Source organism: Haliaeetus albicilla, chromosome 6, assembly GCF_947461875.1.
Source record: "Haliaeetus albicilla chromosome 6, bHalAlb1.1, whole genome shotgun sequence".
NCBI lineage: Eukaryota > Metazoa > Chordata > Aves > Accipitriformes > Accipitridae > Haliaeetus > Haliaeetus albicilla.
Genome location: NC_091488.1, coordinates 22579554 through 22590367, shown reverse-complemented (window position 1 = coordinate 22590367; position 10814 = coordinate 22579554). Strand labels below are relative to the sequence as shown.

The 10814-nt window shown below is 44.9% G+C and overlaps 1 long non-coding RNA gene across 1 annotated transcript; it reads right to left on the bottom strand.

Annotated features, from left to right (window-relative positions):
* Positions 1 to 7646: 7646 nt before the first annotated feature.
* LOC138685593 (uncharacterized) lies at positions 7647 to 9137 on the bottom strand. Its single transcript, XR_011324889.1, has 2 exons — positions 8509 to 9137; positions 7647 to 7868 (listed from the first exon to the last, which is right to left on the bottom strand). It is a non-coding gene; the product is annotated as an uncharacterized lncRNA (long non-coding RNA).
* Between the last annotated feature and the right edge of the window lie 1677 nt (positions 9138 to 10814).

The following is a 10814-nucleotide window of genomic DNA, read 5'->3' as shown; positions in this document are numbered from 1 at the left end:
ACCTGCTAGGAAACATTTTATTAGAACAACCAAGTAATGCCCACACTTCTGGTAGGATCCTTGACCATTTCACTGAACAAAGTATTGATCCATTAGAAGTTGCGTATATAGTTAGTTATTTGTATTACTATCTTTTAGTTATGACATTATCATTGGTACACTATGAAAATTCCTTCAGAGTAATCCCATCTTCCACAATAACCTGTTCACTTTACTGTCATGTTGTGAGTCCAGTCAATCAAGCTGTACACTCCTGAACTTGCTTCATCTCATTATCACCACTTGCCTCTTGATAAAATAGTGTATTTTGAAATGCTCTGGGCTTGTATTGTTGGGTATCTTTTTTTTTTAATTATTAGTTACAAGTAATCTTGCTACAATATGCCAATATGTTTCCATAAATATCAAAACATTTAAAAGTGATGATATAGCCATTTGATTATCCATGATACAATAATTGCATAGAATACTACATATAATACCGTTCTTAAGACTCTCAGCTTCTGATTTCTCAAAATCCAACTGAACACTGTATTTGCCTTTCCATCTACATTTTCTGCAACGTTGATGCGAATCCTGATTTTACATATGATATGTAGAGTATAATTCCTATTTGTATGGGTGTCGTGGTTTCAGCCCAACCGGTAACAAAGGACCACGCAGCCGCTCACTCACTCCTCCAGCCCCTCCCCGGTGGGATAGGGAGGAGAATCGGATGACAGAAAAGGAAAAAAAAAAACAAAAAAACCTGAACCTCGAGGGTTGAGATAAGGGCAGTTTACGGGGACAACAACAAAAAAGAGACGTTACAACAACAACGGTACTAATAAAAGAGTATACAAAAGGAGTGATGCACAGTGCAACTGCTCACCATGGAACCCGACACTCCGCCACTTCGCCCACCAAAAGTCAAGAGAGCTCCCCCCAGCCCACTCCCCATTTATATACTGAGCATGATGTCACACGGTATGGAATAGCTCCTTGGCTAGTTCAGGTCAGCTGCCCTGGCTATGCCCCCCACCTCCCAGGTTCCTGTAAAAATTAACTCTATCCCAGCTGAACCCAGGACATTATCCACCCCTTATTCTATACCATCTACATCATGCCCAGATCCTACATTTTCCAATTAACCACTACCACTTTCCTTGTCTTATATATATATATATACACACACATGTATATGGACACACCCCCCCCCCCCCCAAATAGTATTCCCTTAGTCGATGGGCTATCCCTCTAATGTGCCCATCAATTTTATTTAGTCCATGACTTTGGGGCTTCATCTGTTGTAACAGTCCTTCAGGATATGAGAGATGGTGTGAGGTGTTGGGTTGTTGTATGCTGCCTCTGGAACTTGCGGCTGGGACATTTGGTGCAACCCACGCCCTTGGTCTGCAGGTCGAAGATGTTGATCTTGAGGAAATGGCTGGGCGCCAGTTCCAGTTCTATCACTGTTGTATTTGGCTCAGTTTCAAAGTCCATCCTTCAGTCATTTGGGTAATTCTTACAGTAATACCCTTGATATGGCATATAGGCACTATAGATACAATGACATACATTGGTAGGTTATTTAGCAGTTAAATATCATACAGCTTAATTCACTGGCTATTCTCTCCCAAAATCAAACCTCCCTGAGGTACACATCAAACCTTCCCATCCTTCTGCATCACCCACCAGGTGTACCCAGGTCCTTGAGCAAAAACAACCCCTTGAATGGGTTTGTCTCTGCTTGAGGGAGGACTAACCCAGACTGTCTTTCCTAACATACTCCTCGTGCACTACAGGGACTTTATCTCCTTCTACAGTATGTTGAAGTCTTGGTTGGGCGGGGCCAGCCTGATTGGCAGATCCTCTAGTATTAACTAACCAGGTGGCTTTTGTTAAATTGTATCCCAATGTTTGAAAGTGTCCCCCACCCCCATTGCTCTCAATGTAGTTTTCAGCAGTCCATTATATCGTTCGATTTTTCTGGAGGCCGGTCCGTGATAAGGGATGTGATATACCCGCTCAATGCCATGCTCTTTGGCCCAGGTGTCTATGAGGTTGTTTCGGAAATGAGTCCCATTGTCTGACTCAATTCTTTCTGGGGTGCCGTGTCGCCATAAAACTTTCTCTTCAAGGCCCAGGATAGTGTTCTGGGCAGTGGCATGGGACACAGGGTATGTTTCCAGCCATCCAGTGGTTGCTTCCACCATTGTAAGCACATGGCACTTGCCTTGGCGTGTTCGTGGAGCGTGATATAGTCAATCTGCCAGGCCTCCCACTGTTTATATTTCAGCCATCGCCCTTCGTACGACAGGGGTTTTAGCTGCTTGGCTTGCTTAGTTGCAGCACATGTTTCACATTCATGGACAACCTGTGCAATAGTGTCCATGGTCAAGTCCACCCCTCGATCACGAGCCCATCTATATTTTGCATCTCTTCCCTGATGGCCTGAAGTATCATGGGCCCACCGAGCCATAAATAGCTCACCCCTATGTTGCCAGTCCAGGTCCACCTGAGACACTTCAATCTTGGCAGCCTGATCCACCTGCTGGTTGATGTTCTTTAGTGGCCCGACTCTTGGGTACGTGAGCATCTACATGACGTACTTTTACCACTAGCTTCTCTATCCGAACAGCGATATCTTGCCACAGTGTGGCAGCCCAAATGGGTTTACCTCTGCGCTGCCAGTTGCCCTTCTTCCATTGCTGTAACCACCCCCACAGGGCATTTGCCACCATCCATGAGTCAGTATAGAGATAGAGCACTAGCCACTTTTCTCTTTCAGCAATATCTAATGCTAGCTGGATGGCTTTCACCTCTGCAAACTAACTCGATTCACCCTCTCCTTCAGCAGTTTCTGCAACTTGTCGTGTAGGACTCCATACAGCAGCCTTCCACCTCCGATCCTTTCCCACAATGCGACAGGATCCGTCAGTGAACAGGGCGTATTGCCTCTCATTTTCTGGCAGTTTATTATACAGGGGGGCCTCTTCAGCACGTGTCACCCCCTCTGGTGACATTCCAAAATCTTTGCCTTCTGGCCTGTCCATGATCACTTTCACAATTCCTGGGTGACTGGGGTTTCCTATGCGAGCTCATTGTGTGATCAGTGAAATCCACTTACTCCACGTGGCATCAGTCATGTGATGTGTAGAGGAGACCCTCCCTTTGAACATCCAGCCCAGCACTGGCAATCAGGGTGCTAAGAGGAGCTGTGTCTCAGTACCAACCACTTCTGAGGTGGCTCGAACTCCTTCATATGCTGCCAATATCTCTTTTTCAGTTGGAATATAGCGGGCCTCGGATCCTCTGTATCCCCGACTCCAAAACCCCAGGGGTTGGCCTCAGGTCTCCTCAGGTGCTTTCTGCCAGGGGCTCCAGGTAGGGCCATTCTCCCCGGCTGCAGTATAGAGCACATTTTTAACATCTTGTCCTGCCTGGACTGGCCCAAGGGCTACTGCATGAACAATCTCCTGTTTAATTTGTTCAAAGGCTTGTTGGTGCTCAGGCCCCCATTTAAAATCATTCTTCTTCCAGGTCACTTGGTAGAGAGGGCTTACAATCAGACTGTAATTTGGAATATGCATTCTCCAAAACCCCACGACACCTAAGAAGGCCTGTGTTTCCTTTTTATTAGTTGGTGGAGACATAGCTGCTATTTTGTTGATCACATCCATAAGGATCTGACGACGTCCATCTTGCCATTTTACTCCTAAGAACTGGATCTCCTGTGCAGGTCCCTTGACCTTACTTTCTTTTATGGCAAAACCAGCCTTCAAAAGGATTTGGATTATTTTCTCAAAGACTTCTTCTGCCGTGTTGCCCCATACGATGATGTCATCAATGTACTGCAGGTGTTCCGGAGCTTCACCTTTTTCCAGTGCAGCCTGGATCAGTCCATGGTAAATGGTGGGGCTGTGTTTCTACCCCTGGGGCAATCGATTCCAAATGTACTGGACACCCCTCCAAGTAAAGGCAAACTGTGGCCTGCACTCCGCTGCCAAAGGAATGGAGAAAAAATGCATTAGCAATGTCAATTGTGGCATACCACTTAGCTGCCTTTGATTCCAGTTCATATTGAAGCTCTAACGTATCTGGCACAGCAGCGCTCAGTGGTAGTGTGACTTCATTCAGCCCACGATAATCTACTGTTAGTCTCCATTCCCCATTAGACTTCCGCACTGGCCATACGGGACTATTAAAGGGTGAGTGAGTCTTGCTGATCACTCCTTGGCTCTCCAATTGGCAAATCAGCTTATGGATGGGGATCAGGGAGTCTCGGCTGGTACGATATTGCTGCCGGTGCACCGTTGTGGTAGCAATTGGCACCTGTTGTTCTTCAACCTTCAGCAACCCCACAACCGAAGGGTCTTGAGAGAGACCAGGCAGGGTAGACAGCTGTTTAGTGCCCTCCATCTCCAAGACAGCTATACCAAAGGCCCAACGGTACCCTTTTGGGTCCTTGAAATACCCCCTCCTGAGATAATCTATACCAAGGATGCACGGGACCTCTGGGCCAGTCACAATGGGGTGTTTATGCCACTCATTCCTGGTTAGACTCATTTCAGCTTCCAATATGGTTAACTCTTGGGATCCCCCTGTCACACCAGAGATACAGATGGGTTCTGCCCCTTTATAACTTGATGGCATTAGGGTACCTTGTGCACCAGTGTCTACTAGAGCCTTATATTCCTGTGGGTCTGATGTGCCAGGCCATCGAATCCACACTGTCCAATAGACTCGGTTGTCCCTTTCCTCCACCTGGCTGGAGGCAGGGCCCCTCTAATTCTGGTTAGAGTATCTGCTACTCACTTTTCTCACACGTGAATCAGAAGTCCCTTCAAGAGGATCAGAAATGAGATCAGCCCTTCTACTGCGTCTGGTGGACTGCTCACGGGAAACTGGAGCAGCAGTTTTCCAAGAAGAATCTTCTTTTCTGGTTGCTTTTTCTCGCAACTCCCGTACCCATGCATCCAAGACTGAGGCAGGTTTTCCATCCCACTTCCTCATGTCCTCTCCATGGTCACGCAGGTAAAACCACAGGTTAGCCCATCGTGTGTACTTTCTCTCTCCTCTCTCTTGGGCAGAGGAATGCTTACTCCCAATAACTGTGATGCGGGCCTGTACAGGTGAGGAGGAGGACATATCCACTTTGAATTGCTGGAACTCTCGGGACAATTCCTCTACAGCCGAGACACAGGCCCGTAGGGAGGAAGAGAGACTTCCTTCGTATTGCCGGAGTTGGACAGCCAATTCATCCACCGTTTGTCCATAGCCTTCTTTCCAGGACATTACTGCCAATGAGTTGGCATAGGTTGGTGGTGCACTTCGTAGAAACTTCCGCCACATCGGTTGTGTGCATTGGACTTCATCTGGATCTGTGGGTGACTGCGCATTTTCTGGATCACTATAAATCACCTCCAGCACGGCTAATTCCCTCAGGTACCGGATACCTCTCTCCATGGTGGTCCACTTGCCTTGGTGACATGTAACTTCATCCTTGAAGGGGTATCTTTCCTTTATACCTAACAGAAGTCGCCTCCAGAGGCTGAGGACTTGTGTTTTTCTCCCAATTGCCTTGTCGATGCCCCCTTCCCTAGACAGAGTTCCCAACTGCTTGGCTTTCTTACCCTCTAATTCCAAACTACTGGCCCCATTATCCCAGCATCGGAGCAGCCAGGTAACAATGTGCTCACCTGGGTGGTGGCTAAAATCTTTTTGCATATCATGCAACTCACTCAGGGATAGAGATCGGGTGATTATTTCAGGTTCTCCCTCTTCCTCCTGTTCTCACGATGACCCTGGTTCATCTTCATCTCTCACTAAGCGAACTGATTTCTTTGTGTGTTTCTTCTTCTGTACAGGGGTGACTGATACTGGCACAGGTTGGTTTTCTGGTTTAGCTGCAGTACCTGTCACAGGGGTTAGGGTAGCCATGCTGCCTGTTGCCGCAGTAGGGTTAGCCACGGTACCTGTTGCCCTGTTTTCCATCTTTTCCCCCTGAGGGTGCTGCCTAGCATCAAGCAGTGTTTGGTAGATACTGGCCAGGGCCCAGCACAGTGCAGTGAGTTGTGCGTCTCTGGAATAGCCACAGCATTTTCCTTTCAAATATTCTACCACTTCATGAGCATTCTGTAGTTGTTTGGGAGTGAACTTCCAAACCACTGGAGGTGAGAAGGTCTCTAGATACCTGCCCATATCCTCCCACATGCCGTGCCGCCCATGAATATCCAGCTTTGGGGCAGATGTCTGGGTCGTACTCTTAAAGAGCCTTTTTGTAGCTCTAAATAAGACCTGAAACATATTCAGGAGGCATAGCACTAACAGCACACTGGCTTGTGCATCCCAAGGACATTCAAAATTCTCAAAAGCTGTTGTAATTAGTCGGAAGGAGAGAAGGGAGGCAAACGGACGGGGGGGAAGTATCGCCCCCTGACTTCCCCATGGATTGGGTGTAATTACCAATAAAATATGATAGAAGGTGCCCGAAGTATGGAAATGATATCACTGCCTCATACAGATACCAGCTTAACCTCAAGACCAGTGATGTAATCATTTCACAAGTCGACATTGCCCAGTACAGCAAAATGATTATCCCAGTCACTCTCCCAGAGGTGATAAACATAACTACCAGCAATACATAGAGCATATAAGAACTTACAAAACGCCACCATGTAAACAAATGAACCAACATTGTGACTAACATCTATTTATTAATAAAAGAAATGCATATGACAAATTTGTTTCAACACGCTCTGGCCAGCTCTGTCGTTATCTCAACCCTTCCTGTCCCACATCGGGCGCCAAAAAGGACTGTCGTGGTTTCAGCCCAGCCTGTAACAAAGGACCATGCAGCCGCTCACTCACTCCTCCCGCCCCTCCCCGGTGGGATAGGGAGGAGAATCAGAGGAGAGAAAAGGGAAAAAAAAACCCAAAAAACTTGAACCTCAAGGGTTGAGATAAGGGTAGTTTACGGGGACAACAACAAAAAAGAGACAACAATGGTACTAATAAAAGAGTATACAAAAGGAGTGATGCACGGTGCAACTGCTCACCATGGAACCCGACACTCCGCCACTTCGCCCACCAAAAGTCAAGAGAGCTCCCTCCAGCCTGCTCCCCACTTATATACTGAGCATGATGGCACATGGTATGAAATAGCTCCTTGGCTAGTTCAGGTCAGCTGCCCCGGCTATGCCCCCCCACCTCCCAGGTTCCTGTAAAAATTAACTCTATCCCAGCTGAACCCAGGACAATGGGTTTGTTCTTTTGTTATAAGCATCCTTGAGTTCTCCACAGCACTTTCCAGGAGCCAGTGGAAAATGATGCCATACCACTGCTTGTTCAGCCACAGACTGACAGCAAGAGTTTGTGCTGGAAGCCTTTCCACCAATTGGATCAATGGGTTCTGCTTTAAACTTCATGGGGAGAGCAGGAAGGTGGATCATAAAGGGTAATTGGTTTCTCTCTATAAGTATATATTAAATTACATTGTCAAATATTACCAACATAGAAATGCCTAATAAAACACAGAGGTTTCTAAGCTGCAGATTCCCTGCCTGGATGCTTTTCCTTTTATTGTGGCATGGAAAATCCCACAGCTTTTTGAACAGTTTTCTTGTCCGCTGATTATATGTTTGATTGATGAAGGTAAGGGGGGGTTTTTTTGTTTGGTTTTGTTTTGTTTTTTTAATAAATAGCATTAAATAACCAGAATGGCCTGTAGTTAACACATTCATTTCTTCGGTTTCTATTGGTTTATGGCTTAATATTTTTTCTCTTTTTACCTGTGGGACTTTCTAATTACAGCATCCTCAAAATACAGTTTATACAAAATACATATGCATCCATTCTCAGAAATTCTCAAATGTTCAGAAGCACCACTCTGTAAGAGACTGTGTTGGTTTGCTGACACGACATCGCTGCTGCCTCGACATCCTGTTGTTGCAGGGGGGGTACGCACAAGATGTCCCCAAAGAAAGCCACCGCATCCGCGACTGCCGAGCTGTGCCTGCCCACAAGTAAAGGTGAGAAACCACCATGAGCACCTGGGCATGCGCCCATGGAAGAACAGGGGGCGGCACACAGAATAATGAGTTCCGGAGAAATGGGTGGACTTTTCTGAGAAATCGTGGGGACTGGAACAATAAAAAAGAACTGCGTACTCCCCTCCAGTGCGCGAGTGAAAAAACCTGGACTTTGGAGGACACCAAAAAAGACTGTAACATCTGGGAAGGCACCGGACTGTGAGTTGAGGAACCTGACCCCCCGTCACCGGCGTCGGAACCGATTCAGCGGGATGTTGCTGGCTTCATGGTGGTGGTAACTAGTCTTGCTACCTCTTCTCCATTCTCTTGCTTAGGTCTGCCTCTTTTCCTTTCTCCTCACTTTGTTCTATCGCAGTTATTGGTTGTTGTAGGAAAATAAAAGTTGTAAAGTTGTACAGCATTTGACCTCGTTTGTGTCTTAATCTTGCTCTCGGGATCATTTAACAACCCTCCCCGATATTGGGTCGGGACACACTCCCCTGTTTTTACAGTCTTTGCCCTTGCTCTCCATATATTCCTATATTATTTTTAAGATTTTATGTCCTAATTTAAAGACATTGTGCAGTGGACATAGCCCAAGATACCTCTCAGATCTTTTAAATCCATATGCTCATAACCATTCTTAAGGGCAGTACTTATATAGTTACTTAGTTTATGATATAATTGAAAGTATTTTGCTGTTTAAGCAACTGAGGTTATTCTCTGAGGAAAAGCTATTTCAATTTCATTTGAGATCATCAGTTTGAAGAATTAGGTCTATAGAGATCTGAATTTTATGGTGATTTTAGGAGCTTTTAAAAATAATAAATATTTTATTATAATAAAACCTATGGCCTTTGGATAAAAAAAGCTAGTAGAAAATGCATGTGGTTATTTTCCTTTGCCTATAGGGCATGAGCAGGCTGATGATGCGTCTCAGGCTGAGACACAGTGAACTTTTCAGATAAACACATACTGCTTCCAAAGTTTAGTGCTATACTAGTTTATACAGCTTGAAGGCATACATAGTCTGTCCATCTCACAAGTCACTTAAGATTACTTTCCACTTCAGTGAAAATTGTTGTGCATGTGAGAAAGCATAACTACAAAAAAAAACAAAAAAACCCAAAAAACCAAAACCCAAAACCCCCGCAACAACAAGGAAAACATCTAGTTCTTTTAAGCTGTTTGTAGCTAAATAAATGTAATTGTGGTATGGAACTTTTAGACAGACTTGGATTTGCTTAAAGGCTATTCCTGACATCCATCCATATTTCTTGATGTACGCATTATGTAAGTTCTTATCTGTTATTTGAATGTTTCAGGGATATAAAATCAGCTTCTTAGATGTTGCAAAGAACAGAACACCAGCCTGCAGCATACCTAAATGCTATACAGTCCATTGGTGAAGGTGCAATAAAAATAAACATCAAAATAAAACTTATATGAAAGTTAATAAGCTTAGCTTGCAAGACACTTTCAGGCATTTGGAGAAATTGCATTACCAGAAGTCATGATCAATATAATGCTAGTATCCTCATTACAGACTTGAGGAGGATACAAGCTTTTCCAAGCAGGTTTCCTAGTTGTAATACTTACAGTGGGTCCAAGTAGCTTAAACATTTGCCTTATTACAGAAAAGCAGTGAAAAATTTGTTTTCCAAAAAAAAAAAAAAGTTAACATTTGATGAATTTACATGGTGCCAGGAGATTACTTGGAGTGAAGATCAGTGACCTGAGTCAGAAAATGTACTGGGTCTCTCAGGCTTTTGTAGGTTCAGTAGTGTCATGGGCAGACGTAAGCAATGCACCATTCATTTTCTTTCAAAACCTGACATTGTGTACTCGGTCTGGCTGGGTTGGAGTTAACTTTCTTGACAGCATCCTGTATGGTGCTGTGTTTTGTATTTGTGGCTAAAACTTGCTAACTCACTAACATTTTGGCTATTGCTGAGTAGTGCTTGCATAGCGTCAAGGGTTTCTCTTTTTCCCAGTCTGCTCCCACAGCAAGTCAGCTGGGGGCAGGCAAGAGACTTGGAGGGGACACAGCTGGGACAGCTGACCCAAAGTGACCGAAGCGATATTGCATACCATTTGCAATTGTGCACTACTAGGGAAAGGAAAAGGAAGGGGGATGTTCTTGGTTATGGTGTTTGTAATGTGTGCTGAGGCCATAATTTCCAGGAAGTGGCCTGACATCTACCTACTGATGGGAAATAGTGAATTAATCCCTCTTTTGCTTTGCTTGCACTCATGGCTTTTGCTTCAATTATTAAACTGTCTTTATCTTGACCCACAAGTCTCCTTGTCTTCTTTCCATTTTTCCTTGTTGTGCAGGAAAGGAGAGTGAGTGAGCAACTCTGTGGGTGTTCAGCTGTTGGCTGGAGTCAACCCACAACACGCTGCCACCATTTAGAGGTTAATTACAACGGGAGCAGTTTGGTAGAGCAGCACAGATCAACACTGATGAGGTTGCTGAATTTTCTTGAAGAGAGCAAAACCACTTTATTAGCAGCTGATGGTTAAGTAGGCCTTTCCAGGATGGTCATGGGTCTGGTTACATTTATGACTGGGATACACTGGCATCATCTCTAAACTTTGATTAGTCAGCAGTTGAAGTTTCTGACTGTTACTCCAAACCCTTGTCTGATAATTTGTTTTGTATTGCCAAATCTTTGACACCCAGCTGTGCTCTGGATCTTGGCCTCTCCCCCTCACAGCTCTTCAGCCTCTTCTTTGACAATGACAACAAAAGAAACCAAAAGAATAAGCAAAGTTAACTTTTATCCAAACATTAAATTG